This window comes from Eschrichtius robustus, chromosome 17 (assembly GCF_028021215.1).
Source record: "Eschrichtius robustus isolate mEscRob2 chromosome 17, mEscRob2.pri, whole genome shotgun sequence".
Taxonomy (NCBI): domain Eukaryota; kingdom Metazoa; phylum Chordata; class Mammalia; order Artiodactyla; family Eschrichtiidae; genus Eschrichtius; species Eschrichtius robustus.
This window is the reverse complement of record NC_090840.1, coordinates 78,492,797-78,512,801: the sequence shown is the minus strand read 5'-3', so window position 1 is coordinate 78,512,801 and position 20,005 is coordinate 78,492,797. Positions and strand designations below refer to the sequence as shown.

The 20,005-nt window shown below is 45.1% G+C and overlaps 2 long non-coding RNA genes across 3 annotated transcripts; both read right to left on the bottom strand.

Moving 5' to 3' along the window:
* Window positions 1-9,009: 9,009 nt before the first annotated feature.
* Window positions 9,010-10,353, bottom strand: LOC137751181 (uncharacterized). Its single transcript, XR_011070710.1, has 2 exons — window positions 9,674-10,353; window positions 9,010-9,407 (listed from the first exon to the last, which is right to left on the bottom strand). It is a non-coding gene; the product is annotated as an uncharacterized lncRNA (long non-coding RNA).
* Window positions 10,354-14,625: 4,272 nt separating this feature from the next.
* LOC137751180 (uncharacterized) lies at window positions 14,626-19,444 on the bottom strand. 2 transcript variants are annotated; one of them, XR_011070709.1, is made up of 4 exons: window positions 19,292-19,444; window positions 15,946-16,041; window positions 15,612-15,734; window positions 14,627-14,791 (listed from the first exon to the last, which is right to left on the bottom strand). It is a non-coding gene; the product is annotated as an uncharacterized lncRNA (long non-coding RNA). The 2 variants fall into 2 exon arrangements; XR_011070708.1 differs by having other exon boundaries at window positions 14,626-15,734.
* Between the last annotated feature and the right edge of the window lie 561 nt (window positions 19,445-20,005).

Below are 20,005 nucleotides of genomic sequence, written 5' to 3'. Positions count from 1 at the left end.
GGCAAAATGAGCTAATAAAGGGTTTGTGGCTTGAACCCCATTAGGTCTCAACCCTTCCCCTCACAGCCTTTGTCCTGCTCTGCCAAACTCATTGCCCTTCTAATGGGCAGCTCTCCCCTTCTTGGCTTTTGTGTTCCTGCCCGTTCCTTGCAGAAGCAGCGATGCCCGACGGTAGCGGCACAGCTCATGAGTGGGTAGCCTCATGGGTGGGTTCAGATCTCATCCGCATCGCTTGCCTTTAGGGAAAGTTACCTAACCTCTCTCAACCGTGATGTCCCGTCTGGGGATGAGATGGGGGATGAGAATCAGGTCTTCTTAGGATTGTTGGGAGGGTTGAAGACGATGATGCCTGCCGCATTGACATGAGCAAGGACCTCAGTAAAGATCAATGTCAGTATTCATGAGACCATCCTAAGCCCCTTTGCCCCACTCACTGCCCCCCCTGTCCCCACCCTTTCCCTTCCTCACCCTGGGTTGGGTAAGCCCCTCCTCTTTATTCCCCTGTGCCATGCTGACTCTAAAGGCATAGCCCATGATGGACTTAATCACTGTTTGTGCCTCATTTATCTGCCAATCCCCAGGTCAACAGCACTTGAGCAGAGCCAGGTTCTTGAAGGAGTGAATAAATGAACTGCCAATGACCTTTCCAGCCCCATGGGGAAATGCTCGTGGTCTCCAGCAATCAACAGTGATCTGTGTCCCACTTTCTAAGTTACACCCTAGAAAACGATCGCCAGGCTCAAATGCATGACATAGTGATCGACGGACTGGGCAGCCTGGCAGGGCAGAGGAAGGAGGCCAGAGAGATCGTGTGGACCAGGCCCTGGGTCTCAGCACGCCTCCTATGGTGGGCGAAGGAATATCACACACATCTATACCCTTTCATTCAGCTCACCCTGGTGGTGGGCTTGCTGGGCCCCCCGCCCAGGCTGGGTCCAGTCCTCAGAGAGGTTCCTTAAATTGCTGAGGGCTGCCCTGGATGTGTTTCTAGGATCCATAAGACCTAAAGTTCAGCTCCATGAGGGAGGACACTCCCTCTGCCATGCCCAGACCCTGATGATGGGCACTTAGAAACTCAGCCCCGGGAGGGAGGGGCCTGAGCCCTAGAGTACCACTGAGGCAGACTGGCATTTTCTTGAGGATCTTGATAAAATACTGAGAGAGGACCCAAAGAGATTGTGTCTCATTTTCCCTGGCACCGTGCCTGCATTTTTTCTTTCATTTTTGAAAACAACACAATGTTCATTCTTGTAACTACTTCTTAAGATTCAATAGGGTTCGCATTTTACTTTTTTTTTTTTTTTTTCGCATTTTACTTTTATTTTGCTTTTTTATTTGCTGGAACATTGGAAAATAAGATGCAGGAGTCATGATCACTTATCCCTAAATACTTCAACAAATATCTTCTAAAACTAAGGGCTTTGTCTCATATAACCACACTCCATCACCTCACCTGAGATCATTCATGATAAATTCCTAATATCATTTAATACCCAGCCCATAGTCAAATGTGCAGAACTGTCTCCCAAATAACTTGTATATTTCTTTTTTTCTTTCAAATCAGGATTTGATCAACATCTGCGCAGTGCATCACGTATATGTATTTTAAGTCTCTTTTAACCTAGATGTGTGCCTCCTGCCTGCCCCTTTTTTGTTCAGCCAGACATCGTGAAGGACGCCCCACACCCTGGGATTGTTCACCATCCCCTCTTCCACCTACAACTCCTTCCCAGCTGGGCTTGAACGTGGCTATTTTCAGAACTGGTGGTGTTAGTAAAGGGACTCCTGGTGACCTTCTCAGCAATAAAGGAGTGGCACATGCCATGGGGACCCAGGGGGGCCTGAACAGAAGACGGGCTCTGGGGACGAGGCACCACTGTCACATCAGAGGGAGCCCAGAGGCCCCGGGCTGGTGAGGGCATCTGGATTATTCCTGACCCTTGCCCCCCATGTCACCTGCCCCCCCTCCTCCAGCCGACCGTGCTGTCTCACACAGCTGGTCCCTTCCCACCCCACCTCCTCTATCTTCTCACCTCAGGTCCAGAGAAAGCCCTGGGCACCCATCGACTTTTCCTCTACCTCTGCCCTGGTTCAGTGTGAATTCTAGATTAATGAAAACATTCACTATAACATATAAAAGTAAATAAATAAACATAAACAAACAAATAAATAAAACAATAGCAAAAATATAGGGGAGTATTAGTGTACTTTACTGAGTTGAGCAGGAGATTTAAGCATGACCTCAAAAGCTGAAGCTGTGCAGAGAAAAAGGAATAGATTTGATTAAACCAATCAGCTATAATAAAGAGCCAAATAAATTCTGGAGAAAATACAATGAACCATTGATAGTTAACTTCGGACATTTAATATTGTCCGCATATAAACTTTAATCTGTAGAATTTGTATAAATAGTAGGCGTTTTGGTTAGCTACTGGGGTACAACGAATGACTGCAAACTAGCGGCTTGAAACAGCAATTTGATTTGTTTGATTGATTTTGCTATTGATCCTACAACTGGACGGGGCTTGGCACGGCCGGCTCCTCTCAGCTCTGCATGTCTGCTCATCAGCGAGCAGGGGGTGGAATGGGCTGCAGGACCCACTGCCAAGGTGGCCACTCACGCAGCTGGCTGCCACGAGCCAAGCCAGAGCTGTTGGCTGGAGCCTCAGTTTTCTACCTCGAGGCTTGTCCGTATGGCTAGACTGGGCCTCTGACGGTACGGTGGCGTCATGGTGGTAGGACTAGATGCCTGGCAACTGGCTTGCGAGAGAGCCAAAGCAGAAGCTGCTAAGGTCTCTGAAGGCTGAGCCCTGAAACTGTCCCAGTGTTACTTCTGCCTCATTCTATCAGTGGAAGCAGGTGACCAGAGGAGCCCAGGTTCAAGGGGGAAGGGAGCAAAGGCATGAATACCAGGAGACGTGGCTCATTGGAAACACCAAAGTAACCTTCGGCCACAGTGAGAAATTAAACAAAATCCCCACAGAAAAACTGACAATGGATGAGAACAAATAATTCACATAAGAAATACCAGTTGCCAACACATGTATAAAAATATATTCAACCCAACATAATTGAAGAAATACACATTTAAACTTCACCTAATTTTTCCCCACCCAAGAATGGAAGAGAGTATTGCCAAGACTCATAGACCATTGTTGGAATAAAAAATTTCTGTAAATTTCCCAGTGGGAAATTTTGATAAGATGGAACAAAAATCTCTAAAAATAATGAATCTTTTGATTCAGCAATTCCACATTTAGGATTTCCCAGAACTTTTTGGTACGGAAATACTCAGAAAAGCATACAGTTTTGTTTAGATAGTAAAAGATTGAAAGGAAGTTGACTATCCATTAGTCATGGACCAAATAAATAGTTGCATTGATTTAGTGGAACACAATGCAGTAAATATCTTAACGAATTTGGTGTTTATGCCACTGACCTGGCGTCAGAAAATATTTGCCAACCTTTCCTACCTCACGTCATCCAGACCTGACCATTCAGACATTCAATTACTCATTCATTCCACAAACGTATTGAGTGAACATGGGGAACAGCAATTATGCAAGATACAGCCCCTGCCTTAAAAACATTTTCACATTCTTTGGAGAAATTGTACAGACATATTAATTGTTAAGTATAACACAGTGTAAATGGCATGGATAAATATACATTGACAACCCCACCTCTTTTATCCAGAAGTTGACCAGTGAGGTCCAAAAATGAGTTAAATAGTACCTAGTGCTACTGAAGATGAAGGAAAACAGGCCCTAGTCATGAGCACATTAATTGGCATATCACCCTCATCTTCTGATAGAAGCTCGATTAAATAAATTATTACGTATCCATCAAATGGAACTCTATATAACTCTAAATAAAGACTGACATATCTCCATAATATTGTTATAAGAAATAAAAAGATTTTATTTTATTTTGTTTTGTTTTATTTATTTCTTCTAATTGAACAACTGTGTAACATGTCCTCAGTTATGTAACACATATAAAAGGGAAATTTCTAAAAATATAAAAAACCGTTTTGTGGGTTGGAACACCTGGGGAGTGGTCTTAGGAGGTGGAAAAAAGACTCACTTTTCAAGTGACACCCTTGGGCACCGTATGGACTGAATGTTTGTGTCATATATTGAAATCCTAACCCCCAATGTGATGGTATTCGGAGGTGGGGTCTTTGGGAGATGATTAGGTCATGAGGTAAAGCCCTGGTGAATGAGATTAGTGCCCGCATAGAAAAGACCCCAGAGGGCTTCCTCACCCTCTTCCACCACATGAAGACACAGTGAGAAGTTGGCCGTCTACCAACAAGGAAGTGAGCTTTCACCTGCCAGGGCCTTGATCTTGGACCCCACAGCCTCCAGCAGTGTAAGAAACAAGTGTTTGTTGTTGAAGTCACCCAGTCTACGGTATTTTTGTTCCAGTAGCCTGAACGAACTGAAACAGGCACTACAGGATTTTTTTGGATCCAGTATGTGGGTTTTATAAAAATATAGTAATAAAATATTTAAAATGTATCAAAGACAGTGTTTTCATTACAGTATTTTACTATTGTCCTTTAAACTCACGCATGGTTTGATCCCTTTGTTCATTGATTCATTCAACAATTTGGTGGCAGTCATATCCCAGGTGGGAAGATACAAAGGAGAGAACACTCAGAGTCTAGGTAGGGGAGACCCCTCAGGAATGGGTGCCAGGAGGGGTCACATCGGGGCTGCAGGAGGGCTCCAGAGGCAGTGACCTCCTCAATCAGCCAAGGGCATGTTGTAGGGGCCATGGAGCCGGCAAGCAGGGGGTGGGGGGCTTCAAGGAGAAGGGGACATCTGAGTTGGGCTCTGAAGTGTGCGTGAACTTGAGCCAGGTGAGGAAGGCCAGGCAGGAACCTTGGCATCCAACAGCACAAACAATTAATGTTTCCAGTTCAACTGACCTATTTAGCAGTAATGAGAAATTCACAAGCCAAAGGGAAGAGAGAAGAGAGGAGAGGCCTCCAGATTGGGAGACCATGTCAGGCATTTTATAACTTATCACAGAAGGAACCACACCTCACTTTGTTTTGTTTTGTTTTCGTTTGTTTGTTTTAAACAAGGAGAACAAGAAGCTTCTCTCACCATCCCCAGTCACCATGGTAACCAAAGACCCTTCTCCTCAGAGTGATGGCTTTGTGTCTTCTCTCCCAGGATAGCTCGGGAGGCTCATAATGCCATGACATCCAGGCAGCGTTCCCATGAGGACAACTCACACCCTTCCTTAGACTATGCTGAAACACATTTCAGTGTCACAGCGGCAGACAACCAAGAGTTCTGGGAAGGCCTTTCAAAATTCTGTCCTTCAGGGTCCCAGTTAATAAGCAGATGTAATCATGGCTTGGTTCCTGGAGGTGTGACCTTGAGCAAGTCACTTTCTCTCTCTGAAGAACAAATATCCCAGGACCAACCAACTCTCAGGATTGGTCCAAAGATTCGTGTGACATTGTCCCCCGTCAGGTGCCACCCATATAAAACTCATCATCATCTTGCATCTCAGATCCTCAGCTTTGTCCTTTACACCTCTGGGCAAATTTTCTCTGCCTGGGGACCTGCTGGTGATAGCCACTCAGGCTGCACTCTGGTCACTCTGTTCTCTTTAGCATCTTTCAGCCCCGTCTCCTCTTAATGATTCCCATGGCCGCAGCCTCAGTTCAGTTTCCACGGTCTCTCCCTTTATAACCATCACCCACTCTCTCCCTGCTCTGTGCTTCCACTACACAATGGAAGACATCAAGCCCTTCTGAAAACACAAATCTATGTCCTCTCCTGCTTGCAGACCTTCAGTGGTTCCCAGCTGCCCAAAGGGCAATCAAAATTCCTTATGAGGAACTTCCCTGGCGGTCTAGTGGTTAAGACTCTGTGCTCCCGGTGCAGGGAGAGCAGGTTCGATCCCTTGGTCGGGAACTAAGATTCCGCATGCTGCCAGGCGTGGCCAAAAAAAAAAAATCCTTATGAGAGTCTACAAGGGCCTTCCTGGCTGGCCCCCATCTACCCAATTAAACTCAATTCTAGATTTTCCAACCCCCATATTATGCCCAATAAATCTATTACTAATCAGTCTTAAACACGCCACATTTTCTCGTGCCTCCATGCCTTTGCTCTTCCCACTGCCTGGAACCGCCATACCTTCTAATCCTTCTCTTTGTTTAAAAATGTGATCTCGTGTGGTGCTTCTTGAGCACCTTCCCTAACACCTGCACCCCCTGTGCTCCTGTCACTTTGGAGGCTACCTCAGTCATCCAGTGGGCACACAAGCCTGTGCTGAGTTTTCTCTGTACCCATCTCCTCACTGACCTGGAGCAACCCGAGGGGCCTGGCTGGGGGAAGGTGCTCATCAAATGAAAGACGGATGGTCCTGGGCCGACCCGGTGTCCGAGGAGGGAAAGCCTTTTGCTCGCAGCTCAGACACAGGAGCCCTGTCTGGGAGCTGGCACAGCACGTGGAAGTGACCGTCATCACCCTCCTCCCTGGGAGTCATTTTTTCCTCCTGAGGCTATTTCTAGACATGTGGAACGTTTGGGGTTTAGCTTCTTTGCATTATTAGAATAGAGATTATTTTTTCTGAGTAAATGTATGTCCCTTTTCCGTGAACAAGTTTAACCTTAAATTAATCTCATGGGACTTTCGTGGGCAAATGGGCCTTAGGACACATCTGGTGAGTGGGTTCTGTGCCTGCTTTGCGGATGGGGAAACTGAAGGTAAGCCTCGCAGACCTGGGGTGGCAGTGCCGACGGGGGCCGGAGCGGGGGATGGGGACCGGTGGTCAGAGCGGATCTGGAGGCCTTCTCAGCATGCCTCACCCTCCAGGGCGTCCTGACTTACACCCCGCAGTGCCTGGGGCCCCAGGCTCCAGGGCAAGCTGCCCTGTGCTCACGGGACCCTTTACAGATCCCCAAACACTGCCCCCTCGGAGATGGGACTATCATTCTTGCTTTTACAGATGGGGAAACAGAAGCTCAGAGAAGTACAGGGTCCCCAGGTTAGCCGCACAAGGGAACTCAAACTGAGGACTTCTGCCTCCCAGCCGGGTCCCTTGCCCTGTAAAAGACAAATACATGCAACCTGTATCCTGAAGAGCAAAAACCCTTAATTATTTCTAAAGCCATTTAAGGGCAAAGACACATGGATATTGCTGGTGCTTTAAAGACCAGAAGAAAGTGCAGCCTAGAGGCCTGGGAGGAATTACTGGAGAAGCATCAAGTAACTTCCCTAAGTGGTGTTTACATGCCTCAAATTCCACCATGACCCTCTACCAAGGCACTTCCTCTTCCTGACCTACTTATCTCCTAGCAAAAAATCAGCGACTCCATGCCCCCCTTTAAAAGTAATCCTGTACTATCTTGAAATCAAAATCATAGTATAACCTGCTTTTACATATGATATTTTTTCTTTTAAAAAAATTTTTGTTTTACATTGGAGCATAGTTGATGTATGATTTTAAGAAAATACATATGATGCTCTAACTTTAATACAAAGGAGGAATAAGAGGAAAATGTTTTGCAATACACTGATACGTATTTTGATATGTAAATGCTCGGGCAAGACTGTACTGGAAAACATAACAAAGCAGTCAGATTGCCTACACCTATAAATAAAAAAATCACCATGAATAGTTACAGATACAGACCAACCTGGGTGTGTTCTGTTGGTGATGAAAAGCACTTCTGGGAGTGATGTGATTTTCCAAAACAGTGAACAACTCTTGAAAAGACCCCAGAGCCAACAAAGCACAAATTTCCCTCAATTTACATGTAGCTGCCTCCCAGAAAATTCAGGGAATATTAACTCCATGCAAAAACCCCTTCAAGTGTCTATGCAAAAGAGAAATGGGTTCCGGGCTCAGACTATTATATAAAAGACTGTTTTACTTGTGTGGATGTCCAGTGGGAGATTTTTAAGTGGGGTAATCTTTGTTGTACAATAAACCGCGCAGGGTATGATAGCATTTCTAGGTGACTCACGTTAGCCAGATCATGATGTATGCGGGAGCGAGAGTGAAGGGGAGAGGTAAATAATGATAAATAATGATAATAAAACTAATCACGACAACTTGATAATTTTTATTAGGTGTCGGGGCCTGTTCTAAACTCACTGAATCCTCACAACAACTCTATGAGGTCGGTCCCGGTATCACGCCCATTTTACAGATGCGCAATCTGAGACATGGAGATGTTACTGGACTTCCTTGAGGTCACACAGGTAAAAGGTGTTTAGTTCAGCACAACAAATGCCCATGAGCATCTACTGTATACAAGGGCCAAGCTAGGCAGGGAGAGTGTGGAAATTAATCAGGCTCAGAGCTCACAGCAGAGGGAACTAATGTTTACTGAGCACCTATTATGTGCCAGGGTCTGGGCTGGATAGCATACCAGTAACACCTCCAAAATGCATCTCGGCTCTGTCCCTTCCTTCCACGTGACCTGCCCACCCTAGGCTGGGACCTGGCACTGTCACCTCTCACCAGGACAGCTGCGGTAGTTTCCTCCTGATCGCTGCATTTCCAACCTTGCCCCACACCTGCACACAGCAGTCAAATCATCTCCTGGCTCCCCTGCCGAGGACCTCCGGGCCTCCTCTCACCCTGGAAGGGAACCTGAGCTCCTGGGCACACCCACCAGCTTGGGGAACCTCCCTCTCAACCCATTCAGCCCCTCCTGCCTGCACTCCAGCCCGGCCCGCTGCCTTCCTTTCTCTCCTTTACCAGAAGCTTCCTTTGTTCCACCCCATCTGCAGGGGACTTTTCTTGTCTTTCCGGTCTTCTCAGCATCTCCTGGATGGTGCTCCCAACCACCCCCTCTCACTCTGTTTACCTTTTAGCTCACCTGGCTCTCCAGGTCATCTTGTGATACCACCCATCTCCTCCCGCTGGTAAGCTCCACCAGGGCGAGCACATGTTTTCCGAGGCTCCGTTGGAGTCTTCGTGCCTGACAAACGGTCGGCCTCGATGCAATGGGCAAAATGGATGAAGTAATAATTGAAAAATAAATGAATCCATGCATTTAATCTCCGTACAAGCCCTGCAAGGGCCTTTTAAAGATGGGTGCCCGTGGCTGCTGCAGATCACGTCCACTTGGACTGGATTCTGAACCAACCCAGCTTTCCGGAGTGGCCCTCCTGCTTCCCTTCCCCAGCCCTGGGTGGTGCGAGGGGACTTTCGCAGGAGCAGGGGGGCACCCGCATATGCATGATGCTGGCAGCCAGGCGGGGAGGCCCCTGGGGGTGCCACCTGGACCCCTTCTCGAAGTAGATTCCCCAAGCTTGACTCATCTTCCCACGAAAGTTGAAGAACCGCCTTCAGAAAGCTCTGCAGACTCTACCATGTCCTTGGGCAGCAGAGTGGGCCTGCTTTATCTGTGCCTGTGAGAGGCAGCCCTGCAAGAAGAGATGATTTCTAGCTTAACTTTCCGACTTAATAAAACCCCCCTGGTTAATCCCCGTGATGCTTCATTAAGCTAAATCTGACTTCTTGGGGCCCATTATTTCTTTAGCTAAAATCTGGGATTTGCCTAATTTCAGCCAGAGGGCAACACCCACAAGCCCAGAGTGGAGAGTGAAGTCATCAGCTGGGAAAGGGAATGGGGGGACAGGACAGGTGAGGCAGCAGGGAGTGTGGAATCAGACAGCCCAGCTCCCATCACCTCTCTGCCGCGAGCCTTTCCGGAAGGTGCTGGCTCCTCTGACCTCGGTGTACCTCACTGGGAAATGCAGTGGCCAGGGTGTGCCCATCGCTGTCATGTCCCTGGATTGCTGTGCAAGTAGAAGACAGGATGGCATGAAGCAGCCACCCCTCCCTATGCTAAGTCTTTCCTACATTATGAGACCCTGGAATTTCTTCCTAAAATGGGAACATTTATGAGCACAAATGGGATTGTTTCTCTTTCACCGAAGGAGCAAGACTGAACCTTGTTCTGCCTCATCTTAGGAGGGCAGTTTGTTGGTCCAGGGCTCGGAAAGGGGACTTAAATATTCCCTAGAGGTTAAGACTGGGAAGCAGGCACAGGAGAGGGAGGAGAGGGAGGAGAGGGAGGAGAGGGAGGAGAGGGAGGAGAGGGAGGAAGCAGGGGCTTGCGTATTTTTCCCAGATTTTACTGTTTGCAGAGTGCTTTCACATTCTGTGCCTCATATTAAGTCTATTATGTGCTTAAAGACACAGAGGCACAGAGGGTTTAGGTCACTTGCTCCAGGACACGGTTATCAGGAATCCAATCCTGGTCTTCCGATTCCAATTCCAGGCTGTTCCCTCTTGCTCCAAGCATGTTCCAAGATCATTTGCCATCTTAGCTGGGGGTGGACTATGGGTGTAGCCAAGAGCGTGGGTTTTGACAACACAGGACTTGATTTGAGTCCTGACCCTGCTCCAACTATGACCTTGGTCCGGCCACTTCACCTCCTCGAGCCTCAGCCCCCATCTGGAGAATGGGGTGATAATGCATACTCACAGGCTGGTTGTGACGATTAAATGACACAAATGTCTGAGCCTGGCACATACTCAGCGCTCTGTATGAAGCAGCTGTCTTCCAACACGGTTCCCTTCCTCGAATGATGGACGGTTTAGGTCACTCACCTTTCTCCTGCTGAAACCCACCAGAGAGGCGACGACAACAGTGATTTGCTCCTGAGAGGGAATCTCAGTTCTGCCCAAGTCTTATCAAGGAAGCTGTCGTTATACCCCTTTCTCTTCTTTCCAGATGCAGGTGTGCAGTAGAATAACGTCTTATTACCAGCTCACCTGGAGTTAACACGCTTCCATTCCCATGAGCTGTCTAACGAAGTGGTCCAGTGAGCGCTAACAGCAGGCTGCCTGTTCTTCTCCTAGCCAGACACGGAGAGAAAGTTCTTTAACTTCATTCTCCCTGGTTGAGTCAGCTGTACATGGGGATCATGATCTGACCCACCTCACAGGGCTTCAGTGAGGAGTAGGAAAGTTAACACATGTGTTTCATAAAACAATTCTTGTTATCCACCCCCAAAGCAGAAAGCATTTTACATTCCCACTGTTATTAGTGATACCATTATAACATACAGACACTAATGATAACACCTGTGGCAGAAGACGTTAATGCCCACCCCATATCTACCTGATCCTTTCTACTTACTTTGGGACCCTCTATCTGTTTCTGGTCAATGAACTATGAGAAAAAGGGACTTGTGTCAGTTTCGGGTCATCACACCTGCTCCCTTTTTTCCTGCCATGGCAACCTTGCCGGCCACGTGCTGCCGAAGGCACAGGTGCACACAAAGAGACAAGTCTCACTAATAGATGTCAATGCAAAACTTTTAAATAATACATTAACAAATGAAATCTAGCAACACATTAAAAGAATGGTGACCAGGTAAAATTTATCCAAAAATTTTAGAATGTGTTAAATATTATAAAATCCCTTAATAAAAAAAAAATCCCTTAATATAATGTATTACATTAATTGATCTGGAAGAAAACATCGTAAGATTATGTTTATAGAAGTGGAAAATCCACTTGAAAAATCCAACAACAATTTGAATTTTTTTAAAATAACAAGAATGGATGGATATTTCTTTAACATGGTAAAATGTCTCTCTCTACTCAAGAGGAAACATAGATGCAATCCTATTAAAGCCAGCATCAACAAGGATATTCACAATCACGGATTTTATTTAACGTCTTATTTTGTTTTTTGCTTTTAAACAAAAATTTATTATTAACTCTCACGACTCTGTTGTATTTGTCTTCATTGAGGTACAAGGCAATTAATTACACAATTAACATTTCTAAAAGAAAGGTAGAGGGAGAAATCTTGGAAAGGAAAAAGTAAAAGAATGACTGAAGAAAATATGACTGTATATCTGGAAAATTAAGACATTCAGATGAACCACTACTACAAATACTATGAGGATTCAGTAAAGTAGTCAGGTAAAAATCAATATAAAATAAATAATTTTATACATACCTATATACTTTTGAGAAAACCTTTCTTTCTTAGTCCCACTCCTCCCTTCTATAGGATGTTCTGAACACTGGGGGCTAGAAGACCAAAAACTACATTTTCCAGGCTCCCTTAGCAGCCTAGCTCCTATTAGGTTCTGTCAATAGGAGGCTTTAGCGGGAGATTGGAGTTGTCGGGGCGGGAGAGACATGACAGCGGCTTGGATGGGGCAGATGAGAACTTCAGGGACCACAGTGCATGGCCCTCACTGGGGGTCCAGCACAGGCAGCGGTATGGCCTCCAGTATAAGAGGCAGGGCAGGCTCTGGGCGCCAGCCTTTATGTCAGCAGCTTCCTGAGCTCAAGGTAAAACCTCTTCTCTCTCGCTCTTCGACACTTCCTGTAATTTTGAATCTAATTCCCGTATGAAATCCCTTCAAACCAAAATACCTAACAGAATTTCTTTTTCCTGACTGACTAATCCTGACCCATAAAATAGATATAGGAGAAGAAAAAAAAAAAAATCCACGAGCAATCACAATAAAAAGATAAAATATCTAGTAATAAACTTGAAAAGAAATAAGCAAGACCTGTTATGGAGGCGAGTATAAAACTCCACTGAAAGACACAAAGGTTGACTTCAACAAATGAAAAGACATACTCTGTCCTTGGTCGGGTAGATTTCCTTTCACAATGATGGCAATTCTCTCTAGGTTGACTTCTAAATTTAATGTAATCTCAATAAAGATGCCAAATTTTTGTTTTAGTTTGAGAGGTAGACTAGATGATTCTAAAGCTTATAATGAAGGGGACTTCCCTGGTGCAGTGGTTAAGAATCCGCCTGCCAGTGCAGGGGACACGGGTTCGAGCCCTGGTCCGGGAAGATCCCACATGCCGCGGAGCAACTAAGCCCGTGCGCCACAACTACTGAGCCCGCGCATCACAACTGCTGAAGCCCTCGCGCCTAGAGCCCATGATCTGCAACCAGAGAAGCCACCACAATGAGAAGCTCGTGCACAGCAGGGAAGAGTAGCCCCTGCTCACCGCAACTAGAGAAAGCCTGCACACAGCAACGAAGACCCAACGCAGCCAAAATAAAAATAATAATAATAAAGAAAGAAAGAAAGTTCATAATGAAAACAAACAAGGAAAAATCTGGTTAAAAAATAAGAACAGTGAGGGAGGTCCAGCCCTATCAGATATTAAAACATGCTATGAAGCTCAGTAATCAATTACTTAATTATTGTTAATTAAATTAGCATGGCACTGATACATAAATAGTCAATCCAATTGAACAGCATAGAAAGTTGATAAATAGAACCAAATATATTCTGTACCTTAGTATAAGACAAGATAAAGGTGGCCTCTTAAATCAGCAGAGAAGGATAGTATAAGGGATAGTGAGACAACTGGGCATCTTCCTAAGCATACCTTACTTCATATACTATCATAAGCTCAAAATGGATAAAATACTTAATAGTAAAATTGTAAACCATAATAGCACCAGAAGAAAATATGGAGTAAGCTGGCTTATTTAACTATGGTTCAAAATCCAAGGTTCATAAAATAATCTATTGATAAATGTTATTATATAAAATCTTTTAAAATTTCTACAGAGCAAAACAAAAACCCTTAGCAAAATCAAAAGACAAAACAAAACAAAACAAAAAACAAACCCAAACTGGGCAAAATATTTGCAACTTATGTTATAAACTAAGCTTTTAATTTTTTAAAAAAGTAGAGAGCTCTGCAATAAACAAGAAAAAGACTAAAACCCCCCAAATGGGTAAAAGATATGAATAGAAAGTTCATAGTAAAAAACATAAATGTTTTTTGTTTTGTTTTGGTTTTTGGTGTTTTCGTCTGTGCAGCATGCGGGATATTAGTTCCCCGACCAGGGAAAGAGCCTCATCCCCTGCAGTGGAAGCACAGAGTCTTAACCACTGGACCACTAGGAAAGTCCCTAAATGGCTTTTAAAAATATTAAAAAGATGTAGAGCTTGACACAAAATAAGGGATAATTAAATTAAAATAATACTGAGACACCATTTTCACCTATCAGATTTACTTAAAAATTTAAATATTTATAATACATTCTATTAGTGAGATTGGATGGAAACTGGTTCATTGTTGGTGAGTGTGTAAATTGGCACAAACTTTATGAAGGGCAATTTGGCAATACTAGCAAAGTTATAAAAGCATGTACCCTTTGAACCAACAATCCCACTTCCAAGAATTCATCCAACTGATAAACTCACTCAGTTACTATGTGACATGTATTACTGCCGCATTATTTACAGTAAAAATTTGGAAATGTACCTGATATCTATCAAGTGAAGACTAATCAAATACTCTAGTTATCCATTCGATAGAATTTATGCAGTGTCAAAAAGAACAAGGACATTTTTTATGTTTTTTAAAGAAAGAGCTTCAGGATATATTGTTACTTGAAATAAACAAGGTCTAAGGTGATATATACAATATGCTAACTTCTGCCTAGTAGAAGTGGGGTGATAAACATATATGTTCAGATATGAGAGTGTTTTCTCTAGGAAACTAGGAAAGACTTGCACAAAGGGAACAAAACTGGTCGTTACGGTGGACGGGAGGAAACTCAATGGTTGGGACAGGAGCGGGAATAAGAAATTTTCATCTGTACCTTTTTATATTGCTTATTTTGTTAAGCTATTAAAATTTATTCCCTATTCAAAGTTACTTAACATGAACACATTTGCAAAATTAGCACAAAGGCAATACAAAGAAGAAGGGGTGCAGGTGAGGGGGAGCGAAGTCTCCTATGCTCCCACGAAGAGCCTGCTTTGGCCCCCCAGATGCTTGGCCCACAGGCGAGAAGCTGGTGGAGAGAACACAGGTATTAACACTCCCAGTTCTGCTGGAATAAGCGACCTGCACCATCCAGGCAGCCCTGAGTCAGCATCTGGCCCTGCCTCTGCATGCAGAGAAATGACTTTCAAAGGTGAGTCCATGGAGAACGTGCTTCTGGCCCAAGTGGAACTGTCTGGGACAAAACACAGGCATTTCCCAACCCCTGGAAGAACCACCCCACTGTCTGATGAAAGCCAAGGCTGTGTCCCAGAGTCAAAGCCAAATGGAGACCAAAGAGGTTGCCTGGGTAACTCTGTGAGGCCCGAGGAAAAGAGAGCTTCTGTAATGGTCTAGTTGGAGGGTCCACTCCTTTGCCCCATGGGAACACAGTGTGGCTGAATGGAAGATTCCAGCTGTGCCACTTAACAATTCAGTACACTTCTGGCAAGTCACTTAAACTCTCAGAAACTCAATTTCCTAATCTGTAAAATGGGTATCCTCTTGCCTCGCTGCAGAGTTGTTGGGGGGATCAGAAACAATGTGTGTGAAATGTTTAGTCTTCTGTGCTCAGTTCTGGATAACTTAACACAGCATCCGTGTAGCAATGTATCTTTCACTTCCAGCTCTGCCTGGAGAAGGCCTTCACCAAGGGAAGGTCTCTGAGCTACTACCTTGCTATTACCTAGCTTCTTGAGGTTTAACCAGATGATAGGAGGGGACTAACCCAGGGATGGAAAATACCCCGATATGTGTATATGGTCACATTTCTGCCCTATGCCCAGGGCAGACATCACTAGTTGACATGAAGGGCAGACATCACTAGCTGCTATGACGGGAGAATTCTTAACTCAGTGCACTCCAGTCAGCCGTTTCTCATCCACCGCCATGCAGGAGAGGGGAAATCCATTTATCCATTCTAGACAGATCTCCAAAGTCTCGTTACAATCTTGCTATCTCTGATATCTCAGATTCTATCAGAAATTAAAATATAAAATAATTTAAATATTTAATTAAAAAATTAAAAGATATTGCCACTTCCAAATTACTTAACATTTAATTCACATTAAAACATTTCTCTTTGGTGTGATGTGGACCAGGGCAGGGAGCAGAGCTTTCCTGCAAGGCACTGCTGCACCTGGACGTGCTGTCACTTGGCCTGAGCTCTGCCCCTGTCTGGCTCACCTGTGGTCAGGAGATCACGTAGGACAGATACACATCCTTCTCCACTTGCGCTCTTGAAATAAATTCTGTGTCCTCTAGGGGCCCACTATTGTGGCCCTGAGGGGGTGGGTAAGGGAAGGAACAGAGAATATTTATTAAGTACCTACTGTTTGCCAGAAAATTGTATTTTATATCTTCGCAACATTTTGAGGTTGGTATTACTATCCCCATTGCACACGTGACAAAATCAAGGCTCAACGAGTTAAAATGGCTTCTTCCCCAAGGTTCCAGGGCAGGTAAACCAAGTGAATGAATTTCCCACCTGTTTAAATAACAGATACGAGACAGGACAAACCCTTCCAAACTAAAACTGTCTGAGCCAGACTTCTTTTTGTCCCTATAACTTAAAGTATTGGACAGTTTGGGGGCATAGAGTGGTAAAAATTTTTGATTTGAATGCATATGGTTTCATGGTTAGAGGTTGTGGTGTTCTGATTCCTGCGGTGTGGGGGAACAGTCAGCCCAGTTCCCCCTAGGCCCACCCACATTTCCAGAGAATTCTCTGAGCTGGCAAAGGCTGGAAAGTCAAGGGAGTTCCCCAGGTGCCTTTTCCTGCCTGGCAGCTCTCTGCCCCCTTTGATGAAGGCTCAGCCAAGAGTCCTGGGCTGTCCCATGGTCAAGGCCAGGCTGACTCATGGTCACCTATGACAGAAAGGAAAGCATCATCATTATCATCATTATCTGACAAAAGCGGATCCTGTGTCCGTGCTGGGGCCTGGGTGCTCAGGGCAGGATCTCTATGGGAATATTCCACTGCCTGGACCTCGCAGTGAGCTGGGTGCTGAGTACTTTATATGATATATCTCACTTAATCTGCACACCAACATTATGGGGTAGAAGTTATTACTAACCCTGAACTGAGATTCTAGATGGTAGAGTAACTGGTACAAGGTGATCCTTTAGAAAGTACATCTAAATCTATAGCCTTAGCTTTTGACTAATTCTCCATGTGGCCTCTCTGCTAAATAGGTGTCTCTACTAGCGACTTGGAATAGTTTTGTCTAATTCTGAGTAATAGAAAAAAAACCCCAAATAACAGTAGTTTAAGCAATATAGAAATTTAATTCTCTCTCATGTCCAAGGTGTCCAGAGGAGCTGTTCAGGACTGGTATGGTGCCCCATGATATCAATAACCCAGGTTCCTTCTCTCATGTTCTATGCTACATTTCATTCCTAAGGTTACTTCACGGTCCACCATGGCTGCTGGAGCTCCAGCCATTGCATTTCATTCTTGCCATCATTAAGGAGGAAGCAGATTAACTTGTGCATGCTTTTTCCCTTTAAACATATTTCTTCGACTTCAACTACTTCTACTTAAAACTTAGTATTGCTCCAAACTTAGTCACATATAAGAGAAATGGGAATATATTTATTTTGGCTGGTTTTGTGTTAAAAACTGGTGTTCTATGATGGAGAGAGATGAAGAGAATGGATAGAACCCATTCTCTCTGGAGTGGAATGGGGCAAAACCAGCAAACAAGCTTGGGCTAGGAATTAATTTAGTCACTGTTCATTCATTCTTCAAACAAATATGCACAAATACGTCCAAAAGGCTTACTTTCTGCTCATTTGGTTTTCCATCCAGGGGATTCAGGGGAACTAAGGCAGACCGCATCCCTGCCCTATAGGCTCACAGTCCAGTTGGGTGTCCTAGCTACGACTTTTGAGCCAGTTTTATGGCTTCAGTAAACCACATCCCTTCTCTGATTCTCAGTCGATCCTTGGCTATAGAATTCTTGAATCCTGTAGCTCATATAAACCTCCCAGTTAGAATATTTTCTGACGTGATGTCTCTGAGATGTGGGAAAAGGTAGGACCACAAAGAACCTGGCTTCCATTTTCTCCTCTCGAGGATAACAATCACCCACTTGCAGGGTTATTGTTTGGGTTGAATGGGTCCTGAGGGGAAGCACCCAGTAGGGTGCCTCGTGGAGAGCAGGGACTTTTCTTCTGTTGACATGTCTGTCGCTCTGCTGCAGGGGAAGAGACGTTCCCTGGCCTTGTAAGGAGGTCCTCTTGGAGCCTGAGAACTCCCAGGGAACGTGGGGTACCAGGGTTTGGAGAGCTGTGGTGAGGGGGCTTGCAGGACACCAGCCATCAGTCCCTCTCACTGCCTCCTGGTGCCCGCTACTCTGGGACTCCTCCAACCTCAGGTTAGGGGACCTCTGTGGCTCCGTCATCCACAGCGGCAAGTCTCTGTAAGGGGCAGTGCTTGGCCCAAGCACATGGATTCTGGAGCTGCCTGCCTAGGTTCAAATCCTGACTCTGCCACTGTGGCCCCCAAAATTCATGTGGTGAAGTCCTAGCCTCCAGGACTTCAACATGGGACTGTATTTGGAGACAGGGTCTTTAAAGAGGTAATTAAGTTAAAATGAGGTTATTAGGGTGGACCTTAATCCAATATGACTGGTGTCCTTAAAAGAAGAGACATGTATATGTATGGCTGAGTCCCTTTGCTGTGCACTTGAAACTGTCACAACATTGTTTATTGGCTATACTCCAATACAAAATAAAAAAATAAAAATAAAAATGAATAAGATAAAAAAAAAAAAAAGAAGAGAAGATTAGGACAAGGAGATACACAAATGGAAGACCATGTGAGGACACAGGGAGAAGACAGCCATCTCTAAGCCAAGGAGAGAAGACTTAAGAAATCAATCCTGCCACACCTTGATCTTGGACTTTCAACCTCCAGGACTGAGAAAATACATTTCTGCTGCTTAGGCTGCCCAGTCTGTGTTCCTTTGCCATGGCAGCCCTAGCAAACTAATACAAGCTGTGTGGCATCTTTTCACACAAATTCTGTGTCCATTTCCCTCATTTATAAAATTGGGGTTACAATAGGATCTCCCTCATAAGAATGTTTTGAGGCTTTAAACACAGAATATATTTAGAACAGGGCCTGACACAGAATTAGCACTCAGCAAGTAAATCTATAATTATGATGATGATTACCTGGCCCCCTGCCCCACCAGATTTCTAGGGCAGAGATCCCCTACCCATTTCCCAATGTCTAGCACTCAGTGGAATACAGAATACTCCGCTCCTAGAAGGGAATAGTGTTGGACAAATGAGTGAATGAATGAATGCCTTTTCAAATGCTTCTTGGAAGAAGGCAGGACTAAAATTGTTTTCAGTTGTTCTCTCTCTATTATCTAGATGGAAATGCTTAAAAACAAAGTCAGTGCCCAAGTGTCAAAATGGGGGATTTCTGTATTTGGGGGAAAGGAGAGGCAGTGACACTCAGTCACCGCTGCCCAGCAGGTCACCTTTACCAGACATACCTGGGCCTGGGCCAGAGGCTTACCTGCATCTTGTGAGGCTGACGCAGCGTGCATGGGGGATGTGACCGACGAGCAGGACATGACCAAGCATGTGAGCAGGGTGAGGATGTCAGAGAAACAGGCGAGACACCCTTCCAGCTGGGTTGCCTGTTAGCACAGCGGCCGGCACCTGCCCTGGGCAGACACAAGGGCCTGTCCACTCCAAATGCCCTGCTACATCCATCTTTCTCCTTCTTTTTTGCGTATTGAGTTTTGACCCCACCCCCCGCCAGACCCTCCCCATTTTCTGGTCACTGATCTCTCTGCCCTTTTACCTGTAATCCCAAAGCCAGTTCTGTGAACCTAAGAAAGCAACGAGGAAATCTTGGATCCCTACAGAGAGCAATTCTGCCTCTTAAATACCTATGATTCTGCGCAGAGTTGGAGGCTGTAGTTGGCAGAAATTTCCTGGAGATAATGAGGTTTAAATACAATTATATCAGACATTAAAGCCAGCCACCCCAAGCCAGCCTGCCATCCGGCAATGCATGCATCCTTCCATCAACGTTTATTAAGTGTCTTCTCTGTGCCAGCCAGGCTCAGGATGTTGGGGACACACTGGTCACCAGGAGAGTTTTCTCAAAGAGCTAGCCCCACAAAAGAAGAGACAGCCCTGCAAACAAAACATTCGGGCTTCATTGCAATGTTGCCATCACAGAAAACCTCCTTTAGGGGTGCCACGGGGGGACATGGCAATG